The 21999-nt window shown below is 40.0% G+C and overlaps 1 long non-coding RNA gene across 2 annotated transcripts in view; it reads right to left on the bottom strand.

Annotated features, from left to right (window-relative positions):
- LOC147748468 (uncharacterized) overlaps nt 1-20364 on the bottom strand; it is a 29183-nt gene extending 8819 nt beyond the window's left edge. For both annotated transcript variants that reach the window (XR_015299719.1, XR_015299718.1), the window contains exons 1-4: nt 16142-20364; nt 15220-15311; nt 12759-12832; nt 3322-3381 (exon numbers count right to left, since the gene is read on the bottom strand). This is a non-coding gene — a long non-coding RNA (uncharacterized LOC147748468). The remainder of the gene's footprint in view (nt 1-3321; nt 3382-12758; nt 12833-15219; nt 15312-16141) is intronic.
- Between the last annotated feature and the right edge of the window lie 1635 nt (nt 20365-21999).

Genomic DNA, 21999 nt, shown 5'->3' with positions numbered 1-21999 from the left:
TTGCAGGTGTATATTGCCAATCTGGATTAATGGTGACTCCATATTCTTTGAACATATTGCTAGTACTTGCTAAATATATTGCAGCGTGTTTAACTTTATTAGGTCTTACATTCTCAAAATGTGTATAAGATTTGTAACTTAATTTTCTTTTTAATTTAATGGGAATCGTCATGTTATCATTAACTTGCCTAGGTAAAACAGTAACAGTTGTCATAACATCTGCAGGTACATTAACTACTGCACCTGATAGAGATTTTTGGGACCCACGTGGTAGTGCTCTAATTTGTAAAAAAGGTATTCTTGGTGATACTAATCTTTCTTCTAAATTATGCAACTGTAAAGCTGCTGGAATATTAGGAAAAGTCATACCATTATAAAAAGAACAAGGGGGTATTTTGTTGTTATTGATATATGTGTAACATGTTTTACATATCTCATCAGTTTTGAATTTGCTAATGTTACACTCTAAGAATTTTGCTTTCTTTGTAATACTGTGTGTTTTAACTAAATTCTGTTTATGCCATAATTGATTGCAAATAGTGCAAGCATACTCCGGACCATATCTTATTTGGGCATGGAAGCTACTTATTATTTCAGTTGTTGTTTGTAACCTTATGTTAGTATCAGTGTAATCTGAATTTTCTGCTTCTTGTGTATGCTTTCTTTTCCTGTTAGTTTTTTGCGCCTGTACCCTACTAGTTTGTATTGGTAATTGATCACTATGTGTAAATGATACAGTTATGACATTGTCATTGCTATTAGTTATGTCGGCAGTGACATTACTGTGTGTTGTTAAAAGCTCTTCATTTGCTTGACTATTGCTGTTTACTGTGTTTGTACTTGTATTTCTGACTTGTATGTTTGTAGTTGTAATATGTGTTAATGCATTTACCAATACTTGTGTAGTATGGACATATATGTTTTTTTTAGACTTCATTTTATTATTGCTATTGTTTTTTAGTGTTGCGTTAAGTGATTTTTGGCTAATTGTTATAATTTTTACAGGAGTTAATTGTAAACTAATACTTTGTGAATGTGTTAGTTTTCCTTTATTAGGTAACTCTATGATGTATTGGATAAGTTGATTAATAGATTCTATTTCTATAGCAATACATGTTCCATTCGGATGTGGTATTGCTTTTTCATCTTGGCTATGTGAATCAAATATAAAGTAAGAATGGTTATTTTTAAATACAGAAATTGCATTATTTTCTATACTGATTAAAACACCATTTTCTAAATTAATTGCTGAAGTAAATGCTGACATTAATTTAGCGTTTTTACTTTTGTTTTCTTCATTTATCTGACCTTGAAAGCTTTTTTTCAGCTTAGTAGAATATATTATGTTATTGTGAACTATGTAATTAGGTAAATTATGTAGTAGTTCACAATTATCGTTATTAAGAGAGTGCATTTCAGTATATAAAGCATCTCCAAGATCCATTATACAATTAACATCTAAAGTGTCCCAAGTAGATGCTGGTTTACAGTAGTTGTGTAGTATAGCAAATAGACTCATTGTTAGAGATTGTGAATATTGTGATGTGTTTTCAATGGTGTTTTGTTTATGCTCCTGTGTTCTATTAACTGTATCTATATCTTGTGGAGTTTGTGGCAAATTATCATTATTTAGGTCTCTATTTGTGTCTGTTAGACTTTTAGTCAATATGCTATTGGCCCTATTTTCAGGAATTATTATTGTATTACTTACAGGAATAGGTTGATAAACATGATCATTAATATCTGTATATGTGTTGGCATGTAAATTACCTTGTGATGTTTGTTTTTCTAAATGTTTGTATATGCAATTTTGCTGAAGTGTTTTTCTAACTATACTAGCATATGTGTTAGTTGTAGTATTATTCTGTGATGTAGTAGTATATTGTGGTGGATCTATGTGATGGCTGTTAGTCGTAGTTAGTTCTGTACGTGTTGTAGGAGTTAAAAATGCATTTGGATCTGATCTAGTACTAAGAGGATTAGCTAATGATGTTGATGGCTGTTCTACATTAGTAAAGGTGCTGAATTTAGCTTCACGTATGATATTTTTTGCTCTTTCTATACGTGTCTGAAAGGCGTGTGTAAAAAAATTAGAACATGCTTCAGTAGAATGCACATATATATATTTTCTTGGTATAGAATTTCTATTTTGTTCATTATTGACTATTGCTTTTTGAAGCGTATCTTTTTTAATAGTAGTTATATTTATAGGAGTTAATTCATACGGCACGCAATTATCATTTGGACCTTTAATGCTATGTGCCAGCTTAGTGATGTAGCTCAGAAGATTTTCAAATGGTATTTGTATAGTAATACATGTTCCATTTGGGTGAGGCATTCCTGTGTTATCGCGGCTATGTGAATCAAATACAAAGTATGAATTGTTATTGTTTATAATAGAAATAACATACTTTTCCATGCAAAGTAAAACACCTGAGTTACAATCTAGTGCAGCTTTTAATGTTGTTATTAATGTTGGTGTTGATGGGTCAAAATGTTTCAATATGTCTCCATATGATGGTTCTTTAAGCTTAAGTGCATAGATAGTGTTATTGTGTTGTATAAAATTTGGCAATTCGTCTGGATGCATAAGTATTTGACTATTAATTGAATGCATATCTGTGTATAAAGCTTCACCTAAGTCCATAATGTGATGTAAATCTTCTTTAGTCCATGTATTTGCAACTTTACTATAGTTGTGTATAATAGCAAATGTGCTATTTGGTAAACATTGTCTCCCTCTTGAATTACTTGAAAATCTTAAATGCCCCTGATGATAATCCGCTTGCAGTATTTTGATCATATTTATTGCTACACTGATTTTTTTTTCTTAAACTGTTGTCTAAAGAGTATATTGACTATGTTCTATTTGTATATAGTTACAGTTTACTGGCAAATTGCTATATTTATATTATAGTTATTAATGAGATGTATTTTTATAGCTTTTAATTTCTAGCCTATTTTTTTCCTTGTAATCTTTTAAGTATTACTTTTATAATATTTAGGTCTTTTATTTATACTTGAGTATTTTTATTTTTAATTTAAGTAGGCTATTCTATAAACATCTATATATATAAATATATCTATATACATGCACACACACACATATATATCTATATCTATCTATCTATCTATATATATATATATATATATATATATATATATATATATATATATATATATATATATATATATATATGTATATATAGAGAGTAAATGAGTTATGTTATCTTGTTTATAGATCTATACTATTTGATGTTGTTAAAAGTCTTTTTACTGTTACAAGTGGATAGAGAAACAAAAACAGTTATGTACTTTTACCTCGATGTTGTTTGGACACGCAATTAGCAACTTGTGATCTTGTAAGGATTAATTGCCAACCTATGAAAAATGAGAAAAATGCATTAGTTAGTACTTTTAATAATATTATTTATTAATGTATTGTATTACAAGAAAGAAGGCAAGGTAATGAAAGTGTGTAGTAAAGTGTATTTGTGTTTTTGAGCAAGTCATAAATAATAGTGAGTTGCATTTGTACTATAGTGTTTTTAGATAAGCATGTACTTAATATTGTGTAGTTTATTGTAGTAAAGAGTGTTGTGTAGATTTTGTGCTTTTAAAGCGTGTTAGAGTGTGTGTGTGTGTATAGAGAGTGTGAGAGCATAATACTGAGAGAGTAATATAGGAAGTGTGTACAGAGAGTATGTAAAGAGATTGTGTGTTACAGAGAGTGTGGTACAGAGAGTATGGTACAGAGAGTGTGGTTAAGAGTGTGGTTAAGAGTGTGGTTAAGAGTGTATGTAAAGAGTGTATGTAAAGAGTGTATGTAAAGAGTGTATGTAGTACAGAGGGTGTATATAGTACAGAGGGTGTATGTAGTACAGAGGGTGTATGTAGTACAGAGGGTGTATGTAGTACAGAGGGTGTATGTAGTACAGAGGGTGAGCGTAAGACACAGAGCGTAAGAGACAGAGCGCCAGACAGAGAGCGCCAGACAGAGAGCGCCAGACAGAGAGCACCAGACAGAGAGCGCCAGACAGAGAGCGCCAGACAGAGAGCGCCAGACAGAGAGCGCCAGACAGAGAGCGCCAGACAGAGAGTGCCAGACAGAGAATGTATATAAAGTGAAAAGATGTGAAAAAGTTGGCAATGCCTCACGTAAGCAACCCAATTGGAGTTTGCAGATTGGTTCTCACCTGCACTCACTTTATCATCATCAGCGATTGCCAACTTATAGTGCACCATACTCTCTGCATTATACTTTTTGCATCATGCTCTCTGCACCAGACTCTCTGCACCACGCTTTCTGCACCACACTTTCTGCACCACACTTCCTGCACCACGCTTTCTGTACCATGTTCTTTGCAACACACTCTCTGAACTACTCTTACAATGTAGTACAGAGAATGCGGTACAGAGAGCGTAATACAGAGAGTGTAATACAGAGAGTGTAATGCAGAGAGCGTAATGCACAGAGCGTAATGCAGAGAGCGTAATGCAGAGAGCGTAATACACAGAGCGTAATACACAGAGCGTAAGAAACAGAGTAAGAAACAGAGAGTAAGAAACAGAGAGTAAGAAACAGAGAGTAAGAAACAGAGAGTAAGAAACAGAGAGTAAAAAACAGAGTAAGAAACAGAGTAAGAAACAGAGTAAGAAACAGAGTAAGAAACAGAGTAAGAAACAGAGCGTAAGAAAAGGGCGTAAGGAACAGAGTGTAAGAAACAAAGAGCGCAAGATAGAGACCATAACACAGAGAGCCTAACACAGAAAGCATAATACAGAAAGCATAGATAACAGAGCGTGATATATATATAATGTGTAACAGAGTGTATCTTAGAGAGCGTGTATAAACAGTGTGCTAAACAGAGTGTAAGAAACAGAGAGCGTAAAACAGAGAGCGTAAGACAGAGCATAACACATAGAGCATAACACAGAGAGTATAATACAGAGAGCATAGATAACAGAGCGTAATACATATCATGTGTATCAGAGTGTGTTTTAGAGATCGTGTCTGAAGATTCTATGTACAGAGAGTGTATGTACAGAGAGTGTATGTACAGAGAGTGTATGTACAGAGAGTGTATGTAGTATAGAGGGTGTATGTAGTATAGAGGGTGTATGTAGTATAGAGGGTGTATGTAGTATAGAGGGTGTATGTACTACAGCGGGTCTATGTACAGATAGCATTGTACAGAGAGCGTAGTCCAGAGAGCGTAGTCCAGAGAGTGTAGTACAGAGAGCATTGTACAGAGAGTGTGGTACAGAGAGTTTAATACAGAGAGCATAATACAGAGATCATAATAGAGAGTGTATTTGGGGGCCTTTAAGTTTTGCTGTTCTTTAGACAGTGAGTGTCGTTATGTGTTGCTCAGAACAACCAAAGCACAGACCCAGCACATACCCAACTCTGAAAATGGCTGTAGATATGTAAAGGCCATTTTTCTTTGACCCTCTCTGAAAGAAGTTGCTCAGTACTCCTTTGAACGGTATGTATGTTTTTTTTTGTTTACTAATTTTTTGGAAAAGGTATATTTTCGTATTTCTAGGTCCAACATCGCCCGTGCATCTCCCTGCAGCGATGTGCACCACTGTGCACTGAGTTGTTCTGATCCGCGGCTCTTTTGCAGTTTGAGGTAAGCTATCTTTTCTTTTGCAATAATCTTATTATTTTTTTGTCTTTTGTAGATCCAACATGGCCTGTGGCGTCTCCCTGCAGCCGTGTGCACCACTGTGCACGAAGCTGTTGAGACGGGTATGTATGTTGTTGTTTTCGTTCAGAGGTAAGCCATGTTTGTTTTTTTAGGCTAATCTTATGTTTCTTATCTTTTTTGTAGGTCCAACATGGCCCGTGGTGTCTTCCTGCAGCGATATGCACTACTGTGCATGAAGTTGTTTCGATATGCTGTTTTTGTACAGTTTGTGAAAAGTGATCTTTTCAATTTGGCTAATGTTATGTTTATTCTCTCTAGCTCTCTGTACAACGCTCTCTGCACTATGCTCTTTGCCTTATGCTCTCATCACCACAGTGGAGGGATGATGCAGTGAGAAGTTGATGAGAGTGCAGCAGTGAAGGGACAATGCAATGGGTAGCTGAGCAGAGAGTGCATTAGTGAAGGGACGGTGCAGGGAGAAGGTGAGTAGAGAGTGCATTATTGAAAGGACGGTGCAAAGAGAAGCAGAGGAGCGATTGCAGCATTGAAGGGATGGTGGAAGGAGAGGTTGAGGATGTCAAACGTACTCTACAACAAAGTATTGAAATGTGCTAGAAAGTGTGTAATAAATTAAAGAGAGCATAATACTGAGCGAGTAATATAGGAAGTGTGTACAGAGAGTATGTAAAGAGAGAGTGTGGTACAGAGAGTATGGTACAGAGAGTGTGTTAAAGAGTGTATGTACAGAGTGTGTGTTAAAGAGTGTATGTACAGAGTGTATGTACAGAGTGTATGTACAGAGTGTATGTACAGAGTGTATGTACAGAGTGTATGTACAGAGTGTATGTACAGAGGGTGTATGTACAGAGAGTGTATGTAGTATAGAGGGTGTATGTAGTATAGAGGGTGTATGTAGTACAGAGGGTGTATGTAGTACAGAGGGTGTATGTAGTACAGAGGGTGTATGTAGTACAGAGGGTGTATGTAGTACAGAGGGTGAGCGTAAGAGACAGAGTGCAAGAGACAGAGCGCCAAACAGAGAGCGCCAGACAGAGAGCGCCAGACAGAGAATGTATAGAAAGTGAAAAGATGTGAAAAAGTTGGCAATGCCTCACGTAAGCAACCCAATTTGAGTTTGCAGATTGGTTCTCACCTGCACTCACTTTATCATCATCAGCGATTGCCAACTTATAGTGCACCATACTCTCTGCATTATACTTTTTGCATCATGCTCTCTGCACCAGACTCTGTGCACCACGCTTTCTGCACCACGCTTTCTGCACCACGCTTTCTGTACCATGTTCTTTGCAACACACTCTCTGAACTACTCTTACAATGTAGTACAGAGAATGCGGTACAGAGAGCGTAATACAGAGAGTGTAATACAGAGAGCGTAATGCAGAGAGCGTAATGCAGAGAGCGTAATGCACAGAGCGTAATGCACAGAGCGTAATGCACAGAGCGTAATACACAGAGCGTAATACACAGAGCGTAATACACAGAGCGTAATACACAGAGCGCAATACACAGAGAGTAAGAAACAGAGAGTAAGAAACAGAGAGTAAGAAACAGAGAGTAAGAAACAGAGTAAGAAACAGAATAAGAAACAGAGCGTAAGAAAAGGGCGTAAGGAACAGAGTGTAAGAAACAAAGAGCGCAAGATAGAGACCATAACACAGAGAGCCTAACACAGAAAGCATAATACAGAAAGCATAGATAACAGAGCGTGATATATATATAATGTGTAAGAGAGTGTATCTTAGAGAGCGTGTATAAACAGTGTGCTAAACAGAGTGTAAGAAACAGAGAGCGTAAAACAGAGAGCATAAGACAGAGCATAACACAGAGAGTATAATACAGAGAGCATAGATAACAGAGCGTAATACATATCATGTGTATCAGAGTGTGTTTTAGAGATCATGTATGAAGATTGTATGTACAGAGAGTGTATGTAGTATAGAGGGTGTATGTTTTATAGAGGGTGTATGTAGTATAGAGGGTGTATGTAGTATAGAGGGTGTATGTACTACAGCGGGTCTATGTACAGATAGCATTGTACAGAGAGCGTAGTCCAGAGAGCGTAGTCCAGAGAGTGTAGTACAGAGAGCATTGTACAGAGAGTGTGGTACAGAGAGTTTAATACAGAGAGCATAATACAGAGATCATAATAGAGAGTGTATTTGGGGGCCTTTAAGTTTTGCAGTTCTTTAGACAGTTAGTGTCGTTATGTGTTGCTCAGAACAACCAAAGCACAGACCCAGCACATACCCAACTCTGAAAATGGCTGTAGATATGTAAAGGCCATTTTTCTTTGACCCTCTCTGAAAGAAGTTGCTCAGTACTCCTTTGTACGGTATGTATGTTTTTTTTTTTGTTTACTAATTTTTTGGAAAAGGTATATGTTCGTATTTCTAGGTCCAACATCGCCCGTGCATCTCCCTGCAGCGATGTGCACCACTGTGCACTGAGTTGTTCTGATCCGCGGCTCTTTTGCAGTTTGAGGTAAGCTATCTTTTCTTTTTCAATAATCTTATTATTTTTTTGTCTTTTGTAGATCCAACATGGCCCGTGGCGTCTCCCTGCAGCCGTGTGCACCACTGTGCACGAAGCTGTTGAGACGGGTATGTATGTTGTTGTTTTCGTTCAGAGGTAAGCCATGTTTGTTTTTGTAGGTTAATCTTATGTTTCTTATCTTTTTTGTAGGTCCAACATGGCCCGTGGTGTCTTCCTGCAGCGATATGCACTACTGTGCATGAAGTTATTTCGATATGCTGTTTTTGTACAATTTGTGAAAAGTGATCTTTTCAATTTGGCTAATGTTATGTTTATTCTCTCTAGCTCTCTGTACAACGCTCTCTGCACTATGCTCTTTGCCTTATGCTCTCATCACCACAGTGGAGGGATGATGCAGTGAGAAGTTGATGAGAGTGCAGCAGTGAAGGGACAATGCAATGGGTAGCTGAGCAGAGAGTGCATTAGTGAAGGGACGGTGCAGGGAGAAGGTGAGTAGAGAGTGCATTATTGAAAGGATGGTGCAAAGAGAAGCAGAGGAGCGATTGCAGCATTGAAGGGACGGTGGAAGGAGAGGTTGAGGATGTCAAACGTACTCTACAACAAAGTATTGAAATGTGCTAGAAAGTGTGTAATAAATTAAAGAGAGCATAATACTGAGCGAGTAATATAGGAAGTGTGTACAGAGAGTATGTAAAGAGATTGTGTGTTACAGAGAGTGTGGTACAGAGAGTATGGTACAGAGAGTGTGTTAAAGAGTGTATGTACAGAGTGTATGTACAGAGTGTATGTACAGAGTGTATGTACAGAGTGTATGTACAGAGTGTATGTACAGAGTGTATGTACAGAGGGTGTATGTAGTACAGAGGGTGTATGTAGTACAGAGGGTGTATGTAGTACACAGGGTGTATGTAGTACAGAGGGTGTATGGAGTACAGAGGGTGTATGTAGTACAGAGGGTGTATGTAGTACAGAGGGTGTATGTAGTACAGAGGGTGTATGTAGTACAGAGGGTGAGCGTAAGAGACAGAGCGCAAGAGACAGAGCGCCAAACAGAGAGCGCCAGACAGAGAGCGCCAGACAGAGAGCGCCAGACAGAGAATGTATAGAAAGTGAAAAGATGTGAAAAAGTTGGCAATGCCTCACGTAAGCAACCCAATTGGAGTTTGCAGATTGGTTCTCACCTGCACTCACTTTATCATCATCAGCGATTGCCAACTTATATTGCACCATACTCTCTGCATTATACTTTTTGCATCATGCTCTCTGCACCAGACTCTCTGCACCACGCTTTCTGCACCACGCTTTCTGCACCACGCTTCCTGCACCACGCTTTCTGTACCATGTTCTTTGCAACACACTCTCTGAACTACTCTTACAATGTAGTACAGAGAATGCGGTACAGAGAGCGTAATACAGAGAGTGTAATGCAGAGAGCGTAATGCAGAGAGCGTAATGCACAGAGCGTAATGCACAGAGCGTAATGCACAGAGCGTAATGCACAGAGCGTAATGCACAGAGCGTAATACACAGAGCGTAATACACAGAGAGTAAGAAACAGAGAGTAAGAAACAGAGAGTAAGAAACAGAGAGTAAGAAACAGAGTAAGAAACAGAGTAAGAAACAGAGTAAGAAACAGAGTAAGAAACAGAGCGTAAGAAAAGGGCGTAAGGAACAGAGTGTAAGAAACAAAGAGCGCAAGATAGAGACCATAACACAGAGAGCCTAACACAGAAAGCATAATACAGAAAGCATAGATAACAGAGCGTGATATATATATAATGTGTAACAGAGTGTATCTTAGAGAGCGTGTATAAACAGTGTGCTAAACAGAGTGTAAGAAACAGAGAGCGTAAAACAGAGAGCATAAGACAGAGCATAACACATAGAGCATAACACAGAGAGTATAATACAGAGAGCATAGATAACAGAGCGTAATACATATCATGTGTATCAGAGTGTGTTTTAGAGATCGTGTATGAAGATTGTATGTACAGAGAGTGTATGTAGTATAGAGGGTGTATGTAGTATAGAGTGTGTATGTAGTATAGAGTGTGTATGTAGTATAGAGGGTGTATGTAGTACAGAGGGTGTATGTACAGATAGCATTGTACAGAGAGTGTAGTCCAGAGAGCGTAGTCCAGAGAGTGTGGTATAGAGAGCATTGTACAGAGAGTGTTGTACAGAGAGTTTAATACAGAGAGCATAATACAGAGATCATAATATAGAGAGTGTATTTGGGGGCCTTTAAGTTTTGCTGTTCTTTAGACAGTGAGTGTCGTTATGTGTTGCTCCGAACAACAAAAGCACAGACCCAGCACAGACCCAACTATGAAAATGGCTGTAGATATGTAAAGGCCATTTTGCTCTGACCCTCTCTGAAAGAAGTTGCTCAGTACTCCTTTGAACGGTCTGTATGTTTTGTTTTGTTTAGTAATTTTTTGGAAAAGGTATATTTTCGTATTTCTAGGTCCAACATCGCCCGTGCATCTCCCTGCAGCGATGTGCACCACTGTGCACTGAGTTGTTCTGATCCGCGGCTCTTTTGCAGTTTGAGGTAAGCTATCTTTTATTTTGCAATAATCTTATGTTTTTTTAGTCTTTTGTAGATCCAACATGGCCCGTGGCGTCTCCCTGCAGCCGTGTGCACCACTGTGCACGAAGCTGTTGAGACGGGTATGTATGTTGTTGTTGTTTTCGTTCAGAGGTAAGCCATGTTTGTTTTTTTAGGCAAATCTTATGTTTCTTTTCTTTTGTCTAGGTCCAACATGGCCCGTGGCGTCCCCCTGCAGTAATATGCACCACTGTGCATGAAGTTGTTTCGATATGCTGTTTTTGTAAAGTTTGTGAAAAGTTATCTTTTCAAATTTGCTAATGTTATGTTTATTCTCTCTTTCTCTCTGTACAACGCTCTCTGCACTATGCTCTTTGCCTTATGCTCTCAGCACCACAGTGGAGGGATGGTGCAGTGAGAAGTTGATGAGAGTGCAGCAGTGAAGAGACAATGCAATGGATAGCTGAGCAGAGAGTGCATTAGTGAAGGGACGGTGCAGGGAGAAGGTGAGTAGAGAGTGCATTATTGAAAGGACGGTGCAAAGAGAAGCAGAGGAGTGAGTGCGGCAGTGAAGGGATGATCCAGTGAGACGTTGAGGAGAGTATGCATGGAGAGGCTGAGGAGCGATTGCAGCAGTGAAGGGACGGTGCAGAGAGAGGATGAAGAGAGCGCAGTAGTGAAATGTTGGTTGAGGGAGAGACTAAAGAGAGAGTGCAGCAGTGAATGGACTGTGCAAAGAGAGGCTAATGAGAGAGTGCTGCAGTAAAGGTATGGTCCATTGAGATGTTGAGGAGAGAGTGCAGCAGTGAGTGATGGTTCAGTGGATGAGTCAGAGGTGCAGCCTGGATGCGGGGGTCTGAGCAGAGAGGGCAACAGTGAAGAGACCGTGCAGGGAGAGGCTGAGGAGAGAGTGCAACAGTGAGTGATGGTACAGTGGATGAGTCAGACGTGCAGGCTGGATGCGGGAGTCTGAGCAGAGAGGGCAGCAGTGAAAGGACCGTGCAGGGAGAGGCTGAGGAGAGAGTGCAACAGTGAAGGGACCGTGCAGGAAGAGGCTGAGGAGAGAATGAAGAGATGTTGCAGTAAGAGGCAGAAGAGTGAGTGCGGCAGTGAAGGGATGATCCAGTGAGACGTTGAGGAGAGTATGCATGGAGAGGCTGACGAGCGATTGCAGCAGTGAAGGGACGGTGGAGGGAGAGGTTGAGGATGTCAAATGTACTAAACAAAGTATTGAAATGTGCTCGAGCGTTCGTGGCCCGTCACAAACGAGACACCATTTGGTGTGCAATCTGTTGACAAACGGATGGATTGTAATAATGCGCTATTACTTTACTAATATTATTACTTTCGGCTCATTTCCAAAAGTTTACCCAGCATGTCACAGAGTTAGACTACTGAATACAAATGGGCATTTTTACAGGAAGAGCAGTTGTTTCGCACAAGAGAATGTCATCTGTTTGTTAAAGTAAAAGTTACCCCAGGACACTGATGATGACAGACGGCACACGAGGAGACGGGTGCTTTACGTAGAGTTCGGGGTTACAGCATCCCCCCTCCCGCTCAACCACAGCAAAGTGACAGGGCTCTTTCCCGCATGGCTACTATTTACTGTTAATGCTTTTACGAACACTGGTAGTACTCTTTATGGAGTTACTACAAATAAGATCTTTTAAATACACTCATTTCTTACACTGCAGCTAGTAAAGAATATGAGATATGGCAAAAGTTGCATCACTTTTCCGTTCATTCAGATTACATTTGTATACGTTGAGGATAGTATGCATGGAGAGGCTGAGGAGCAATTGCAGCAGTGAAGGGACGGTGGAGGGAGAGGTTGAGGATGTCAAATGTACTAAACAAACTATTGAAATGTGCTCGAAAGTGTGTAATAAATTAAAAGGTGCACGTATATTTTGCAAATAAAATGTAAAGGCATAACATTGTTACATATATCGTAAGTCAAAATATAAGTAAAGTTAAAAAAGGTAAAACCTTAAAAGTCAAGCATTGTCTAATTTTTAATGTATAAAATTACTTACAGTTCTGCAACAGAGATATATCAGCTCTCGAAATATACTGCCTGGCTACCACTCGAGAAAAGGTCGCTCGAATGCTTGAAATACAAGGAAATAAAAAATAATGTCAGTTACTTGAATAAAACAATTCAAGAAGTGTGGCATTGGGCAGACAGCGCACGAGGAGACGGATGCTTTACGTAAGGAGTCTGTAGCTACCGCATCCTCCGCCCTCTTCCCCCCCCCCCCTCTACTGACAGCAAAGCTACAGGCTGTTTTTGCGAACACTAGTGCTGCTATTTAAAGAGTTTATACGAGGGATAAGGTCTTTGAAATACACTCCGTATAAACACTGCAGCTACCAAAGAGCATTCGATACGGCAACAGTTTCATTATAATGAACGCTTTTTACAACAAATTATCGAAATGTGCTAGACAGAGTTTTAAAAATTACAGAGTGCATCAGTGAAGGGACCGTGCAGGGAGAGGCTGAGGAGAGAGTGCAACAGTGAGTGATGGTGCAGTGGATGAGTCATGGGTGCAGCCTGGATGAGGGGGGTCTGAGGAGAGAGTGCAACAGTGAAGGGACCGTGCATGGAGAGGCTGAGGAGAGAGTGCAACAGTGAGTGATGGTGCAGTGGATGAGTCATGGGTGCAGCCTGGATGAGGGGGGTCTGAGCAGAGAGGGCAGCAGTGAAGGGACCGTGCAGGGAGAGGACGAGGAGAGAGTGCAACAGTGAAGGGGCCGTGCAGGGAGAGGCTGAGGAGAGAGTGCAACAGTGAGTGATGGTGCAGTGGATGAGTCATGGGTGCAGCCTGGATGCGGGAGTCTGAGCAGAGAGGGCAACAGTGAAGGGACCGTGCAGGGAGAGGCTGAGGAGAGAATGAAGGGATGTTACATCTAGACTGAGGAGAGAGTGCAGCATTGAGTGATGGTGCAATGGACAAATTATCTAAATGTACAAGATAGTGTTTTAAAAATTACAGAGTGCATCAGTGAAGGGACCGTGCAGGGAGAGGCTGAGGAGAGAGTGCAACAGTGAGTGATGGTGCAGTGGATGAGTCATGGGTGCAGCCTGGATGAGGGGGTCTGAGCAGAGAGGGCAGCAGTGAAGGGACCGTGCAGGGAGAGGCCGAGGAGAAAGTGCAACAGTGAGTGATGGTGCAGTGGATGAGTCAGACGTGCTGGCTGGATGCGGGAGTCTGAGCAGAGAGGGCAGCAGTGAAGGGACCGTGCAGGGAGAGGCCGAGGAGAGAGGGCAACAGTGAAGGGACCGTGCAGGGAGAGGCTGAGGAGAGAATGAAGGGATGTTACATCTAGACTGAGGAGAGAGTGCAGCAGTGAGTGATGGTGCAATGGACAAATTATCTAAATGTACAAGATAGTGTTTTAAAAATTACAGAGTGCATCAGTGAAGGGACCGTGCAGGGAGAGGCTGAGGAGAGAGTGCAACAGTGAGTGATGGTGCAGTGGATGAGTCATGGGTGCAGCCTGGATGAGGGGGTCTGAGCAGAGAGGGCAGCAGTGAAGGGACCGTGCAGGGAGAGGCCGAGGAGAAAGTGCAACAGTGAGTGATGGTGCAGTGGATGAGTCAGACGTGCTGGCTGGATGCGGGAGTCTGAGCAGAGAGGGCAGCAGTGAAGGGACCGTGCAGGGAGAGGCCGAGGAGAGAGTGCAACAGTGAAGGGGCCGTGCAGGGAGAGGCTGAGGAGAGAGTGCAACAGTGAGTGATGGTGCAGTGGATGAGTCATGGGTGCAGCCTGGATGCGGGAGTCTGAGCAGAGAGGGCAACAGTGAAGGGACCGTGCAGGGAGAGGCTGAGGAGAGAATGAAGGGATGTTACATCTAGACTGAGGAGAGAGTGCAGCAGTGAGTGATGGTGCAATGGACAAATTATCTAAATGTACAAGATAGTGTTTTAAAAATTACAGAGTGCATCAGTGAAGGGACCGTGCAGGGAGAGGCTGAGGAGAGAGTGCAACAGTGAGTGATGGTGCAGTGGATGAGTCATGGGTGCAGCCTGGATGAGGGGGTCTGAGCAGAGAGGGCAGCAGTGAAGGGACCGTGCAGGGAGAGGCCGAGGAGAAAGTGCAACAGTGAGTGATGGTGCAGTGGATGAGTCAGACGTGCTGGCTGGATGCGGGAGTCTGAGCAGAGAGGGCAGCAGTGAAGGGACCGTGCAGGGAGAGGCCGAGGAGAGAGGGCAACAGTGAAGGGACCGTGCAGGGAGAGGCTGAGGAGAGAATGAAGGGATGTTACATCTAGACTGAGGAGAGAGTGCAGCAGTGAGTGATGGTGCAATGGACAAATTATCTAAATGTACAAGATAGTGTTTTAAAAATTACAGAGTGCGCGTAAATTTGACAAATAAAAGCTAAAGGTATGACAGCGTTACATTTCTCGTAAACAAATGTAAGTGAAGTTAAAAAGGCTAAAAATGCAAAACAAAGCATTACTGTCTTTCCATTGTATGAAGTTACTTACATTTCTGTAAAATCGAGAGATGAGCTCTTGAAGTATACGGCCTAGCTTCTTTTTATGAAATATTCAGAATGTTCACTCGTGTGCTTCAAATACTGAGAAAGGAAGAAATAATGTCAGTTACTTTAATTAATCTAAAAAAAGATGAGCATGTGTAATGTACAAAAACAGCATGTATGTGCCCTGTGCCTCTGAGACGCGCTGGAGAGGGGCGCTATGGAGGTGGTCAGCCCCGGAGACAGTCCCCAAGCAGAAAGGGGATGCGCGAGCAAGGTAAGGTAGCTTGAGCGTTCGTGGCCCGTCACAAACGAGACACCATTTGGTGTGCAATCTGTTGACAAACGGATGGATTGTAATAATGCGCTATTACTTTACTAATATTATTACTTTCGGCTCATTTCCAAAACTTTACCCAGCATGTCACAGAGTTAGACTACTGAATACAAATGGGCATTTTTACAGGAAGAGCAGTTGTTTCGCACAAGAGAATGTCATCTGTTTGTTAAAGTAAAAGTTACCCCAGGACACTGATGATGACAGACGGCACACGAGGAGACGGGTGCGCTTTACGTAGAGTCCGGGGTTACAGCATCCCCCCTCCCGCTCAACCACAGCAAAGCGACAGGGCTCTTTCCCGCATGGCTACTATTTACTGTTAATGCTTTTACGAACACTGGTAGTACTCTTTATGGAGTTACTACAAATAAGATCTTTTAAATACACTCATTTCTTACACTGCAGCTACTAAAGAACTTCAAAAATGCTTTAAAGTGTTTAATAAAAAGCCATGTGCACGTCAATTTTAGAAGTAAAAGATAAAGTTATAACATTTATACAAATATAGTAATTGAATTAATTTTTGTTAAAAAATTTAAAACGGTAAAAGTAAAGCATTCTCTTATTCTTAATGAAAGCAGTTACTTACAGTTTTTAGTTAGAGATCGATCAGCTCTCGAAGTATACCGTCGGGCTTTTTCCCAAGAACTGTCCCGAAAGTCCGCTCGTGTGTTTTAAATAGTGCGAAAGGTAAAAAAAAGTGTCGTTGCTTGAATTAAATAACAAAAGAAGCCACATGTAGTGTTGAAAAACAGCAAATAGGTAAGATGTTGCCCTGTAGCCGTATGTTAATGTTTGGGTGCGGTGCTTCCTTCTAGCAAACAAAGGACTGTCTGGCAAGAAGTGTATTCCATTGTGAGTGAAGAGGTGCGAATTCTGTGTTAAGTATACGCGAAGGCCTGTCAGTTGCTTGAATTAAATACCAAAAGAAGACCACATGTAGTGTTGATGTTGCCCTGTAGCCGTATGTTAATGTTTGGGTGCGGTGCTTCCTTCTAGCAAACAAAGGACTGTCTGGAAAGAAGTGTATCTTATTGCGAGTCAAGATGTGGCAATTACATGTGAATTGAGTGTGAACGCGCGCGGATGCAAGAGACAGGTCCCACCCTCCCAAAAGAATTAAAGTGGCACCAAGTAGTCTGGGCAGTTACTACAAAGTCGTGCGTGCATTAAAAACAATACGCAAGTGCAGTGTAAAATGTAATAAAATAAAAACGCAGTTGCATGCAAGCGTGTTAACAAAACGTTATCAAATTGAGCGTAAACTTGCAAGCATAACAGTAGGCATATAATTTGAAACAGTAGCTCACAAATTAATGATACTCCAAATTGTGGCAAAATATTCTTTTATATTACTAATAAAGCGCTCTGCACCTAACCTGTCGATCGTAGCAGTAAATTCAGTGAACTGTAGAAATCAGACAATCGTCACACAAAGAAAACATGAACAGTGCATAAATGTATTAAAATATATCACTTACCTGTCGATCGTAGCAGCACAGTCAGTGGGGTGTATAAATCATACAAACACAAAGAGAACATGGACAGTGCATACATATACATTTTTAAAAACAAGAGGCAAAGATCAGAAAACATCAGCTACTTAAGGCAAAACTAGAGTACAGGACCCGAATACCAGGACGACACCTGCGCAAACATCAGTGAAGATATCGGGAAACTACGTTAACGTGAAAAAGGGAGACGCCACGAGCCATGTTGGACCTAGAAAAAAGAAAGTTAAAAACAAGAGGCAAAGATCAGAAAACATCAGATACTTAAGGCAAAACTAGAGTACAGGACCCGAATACCAGGACGACACCTGCGCAAACTTCAGTGAAGATATCGGGAAACTACGTTAACGTGAAAAAGGGAGACGCCACGAGCCATGTTGGACCTAGAAAAAAGAAACGAAACATAAGATTAGCCTAAAAAAACATACATACCTATCTGAAAAACTGCGTGCACAGTAGTGCACACGGCTGCAGGGAGACGCCACGGGCCATGTTGGACCTAGAAAATACAGAATAAAAAAAATAAAAAAAAACTACTACAATAGAAAAGATAGCTGACCTCAAACTGCAAAAGAGCTTCGAATCGGAAGAAAAGAAACATTACATTAGCCTAAAAAAACAAATCTGGCTTACCTGTAAGGAAAAACAGTACATCTACCCAAAATAAGTAAATACATTACATCAAGGGACGAAAGTTGCTCTCTTACCTGTAGAACTTTCCAGAAGATATCGGGAAATGACGTTAACGTGAGTAAACGTGCCCCGCCCATGCCGTATTAAAATAAAGTACTCCCCCGTATTAAATTATTAATAGCACTTTCGTCAAACGAATAAAAGTGTAAATATCGGCCAAAAATTTTTAACAAATGAAATGACAACTATTAAGCAATACGATAAATTTGACAATATAGTAAAAAAAGGTAGATACATTTTTATTTAAAGAAATAACGTACTTGTATGTCGCAGGAGCCTCGGATCGGAACAGATCCGTGCACAGCTGTGCACATCGCTGCAGGGCGACGCCACAGGCCATGTTGTACCTAGAAAAAATAAAAGAAACATAACATTAGCCTAAAAAACAAACCTGGCTTACCTGTAAAGGCAAACAAGAACAACATACATTAACCATGTTAGACCGAAACATAAGAGAAATAACATTAGCTACAATACACAGATGCCTTACTTGGATCCTAAAAACAACCAAAACATACATACCTGTCTACAGGGACACGCCACGGACCATGTGGAACCTACAAAAGACAGAAAAAACAAGATTATTACAATAGAAAAGATAGCTGACCTCAAACTGCAAATGAGCCTCGAATCGGAACTACTACGTGCACAGCGGTGCACATCGCTGCAGGGTGACGTCACGGGCCATGTTGGACCTAGAAAAAAGATAACATAAGATTAGCCTAAAAAAAAGGAAACCTGGTTTACCTGTAAAGGAAAAAAGTACATCTAACAAAAAATATTTAAAACATTACATCAACAGACAAAAGTTGCTCTCTTAGTCTCGACGGAAACATAAGATGATCCTAAAAAAAAAAAAACTTGGCTTACCTGTAAATGAAAACCGTAGATCTAAACCAAAATAATTAATACATTACATCAACAGACTAAAGTTGCTCTCTTACCTGTAGAACTACCTGTAAATGAAAACCGTAGATCTAACACAAAATAATTAATACATTACATCAACAGACTAAAGATGCTCTCTTACCTGTAGAACTTTCCAGAAGATATCGGGAAATGACGTTAACGTGAATAAACGTGCCCCGCCCATGCCGTATTAAAATCAAGTACTCCCCCGTATTCAATTATTAATAGCACTTTCGTCAAACCAATAAAACTTTAAATATCGCAAAAAAAATTTTTACAAATTAAATGACAGCTATTAGACAATACAATAAATAACACAATATCATAAAAAAAGTCAGATAAAAATATTTTTAAAGAAATAACGTACTTTTATGTCGCAGGAGCCTCGGATCGAAACCGCTCCATGCACACAATGCACATCGCTGCAGGGCGACGCCACCGGACATGTTGGACCTAGAAAAAAGAAAAGAAACATAACATTAGCCTAAAACAACAAACCTGGCTTACTTGTAAAGTAAAACAACAACAACATACATTGACCATGTTAGACCTAAACATAAGAGAAAAAACATAACATTAGCTACAATACAAAGATGCCTTACTTGGATCCTATAAAAAACAAAAACATACATACCTGTCTGCAGGGAGACGCCACGGACCATGTGGAACCTACAAAAGACAGAAAAAAACATAAGATTATTTCAATAGAAAAGATAGCTGACCTCAAACTGCAAAAGAGCCTCGGATCGGAACAACTCCGTGCACAGCGGTGCACATCCCTGCAGGGTGACGTCACGGGCCATGTCGAACCTAGAAAAAAGATAAAAAACAAAAAATTAGCCTAAAAAAATAAACCTGGGTTACCTGTAAAGGAAAACAGTACATCTAACTAAAAAAATGTTAAACATGACATCAGACAAAAGTTGCTCTCTTACCTGTAGAACTTTCGAGAAGATATCAGGAAATGACGTTAACGCAACGTGCCCCGCCCATGCCGTATTAAAATCAAGTACTCCCCGTATTCATTTATTAATCGCACTTTCGTCAAACAAATAAAGTAGAAATATCGCAAAAACATTTTTACCAAATGAAATAACAGTTATCATTTAATACAATAAATAACACACAATATAATGAAAAGGTAGATACAAATATTTCAAAAGAAATAACGTACCTGTAATAACGTACCTGTATGTCGCAAAAGCCTCGGATCGGAACCACTCCGTGCTTACCGGTGCACATCGCTTCTGGAAGACGCCACGGGCCATGTTAAACATAGAAAAAAGAAAAGAAACATAAGATTAGCCTAAAAAACAAAAACTGGTTTACCTGTCAAGGAAAACAACAATAACATACATCGACCATGTTATACCTAAACATAAGAGAAAAAACATTACATTAGCTACAATAAAAAGATGCCTTACTTGGCTCCTAAACAAAAAAAAACATACATACCTGTCTGAAAAGTACAGTAGTGCACGCGGCAGTGCACGCGGCTGCAGGGAGTCTCGACGGACCATGTTGGACCTAGAAAAAAGATAAGAAACATAAGATGAGCTTAAAAAAAAAAACATGGCTTACCTGTAAATGAAAACGGTAGATGTAACAATAAATAATTAATACATTACATCAACAAACAAAAGTTGCTCGCTTACCTGTAGAACTTTCCAGACGAGATCGGGAAATGACGTTAACGTGAATAAACGTGCCCCGCCCATGCCGTATTAAAATCAAGTACTCCCCGTATTCATTTATTAATCGCACTTTCGGCAAAACAAATAAAGTAGAAATATCGCTAAAACATTTTTAACAAATGAAATACCAGTTATCATTTAATACAATAAATAACACACAATATAATGAAAAGGTAGATACAAATATTTCTAAAGAAATAACGTACCTGTAATAACGTACCTGTATGTCGCAAAAGCCTCGGATCGGAACCACTCCGTGCTTACCGGTGCACATCGCTGCAGGAAGAAGCCACGGGCCATGTTGAACATAGAAAAACGAAAAGAAACATAAGATTAGCCTACAAAAAAAAAAACTGGTTTACCGGTAAAGGAAAACAACAATAACATACATCGACCATGTTATACGTAAACAGAAGAGAAAAAACATAACATTAGCTACAATAAAAAGATGCCTTACTTGGATCCTAAACAAAAAAAAACATACATACCTGTCTGAAAAACTGCGTGCACAGTTGTGCACGCGGCTGCAGGGAGTCTCGACGGACCATGTTGGACCTAGAAAAAAGATAAGAAACATAAGATGAGCCTAAAAAAAAAAAAATGGCTTACCTGTAAATGAAAACCATAGATGTAACAATAAATAATTAATACATTACATCAACAGACAAAACTTGCTCGCTTACCTGTAGAACTTTCCAGACGAGATCGGGAAATGAGTGTAACGTGAATAAACGTGCCCCGCCCATGCCGTATTAAAATCAAGTACTCCCCCTATTCAATTATTAATCGCACTTTCGTCAAACAAATCAAGTAGAAATATCGAAAAAAAAATTGTAAGAAATGAAATAACACTTATGTGGCAATACAATAAATAACACACAATATAATGGAAAGGTAAATAAAAATGTTTTTCAAGAAATAACGTACGATAACAAAGAAAGTACCTCCTACAATATAAAAAAGTAGTCTATAGACATACAAAAAACAGGAAAGTCATATAAATAGAAAAAATATACCATTATTACAATACAAAATAGAGCTCACCTCAAATTGCAACAAAGCCTCGGATAGGAACCGCTCCGTGCACAGCGGTGCACATCGCTGCAGGAAGACGCCACGGGTCATGTTGGACCTAGAAAAAGAAAACAAACATAAGATTAGCCAAAATAAACAAAATGGCTTACTTGTACACGAAAACAACAGCAACTTACATACCCGTCTGAACAGCTTCGTCCACAGTGGTGCAATCGGCTGCAGGGAAACGCCACGGGCCTTGTTGGACCTACAAAAAAGATAAGAAACATAAGATTATTAAAATTGAAAAGATAGCTCACCTCAATCTGCAAGAGAGCCGCGGGTCGGAACCACTCCGTGCACAGCGGTGCACATCGCTGCAGGAAGAAGCCACGGGCCATGTTGGACCTACAAAAAAGATAAGAAACATAAGATTAGCCAAAATAAACAAAATGGCTTACATTTAGACAAAAACAACAGCAACTTACATACCCGTCTGAACAGCTTCGTCCACAGTGGTGCAATCGGCTGCAGGGAAACGCCACGGGCCTTGTTGGACCTACAAAAAAGATAAAAAACATAATATTATTAAAATTGAAAAGATAGCTCACCTCAATCTGCAAAAG

Source organism: Lissotriton vulgaris, chromosome 1_1, assembly GCF_964263255.1.
Source record: "Lissotriton vulgaris chromosome 1_1, aLisVul1.2, whole genome shotgun sequence".
Taxonomy (NCBI): Eukaryota; Metazoa; Chordata; class Amphibia; order Caudata; family Salamandridae; genus Lissotriton; species Lissotriton vulgaris.
Note: the sequence above shows the minus strand (reverse complement) of the source record. Positions and strands in the feature narration are given on the sequence as shown.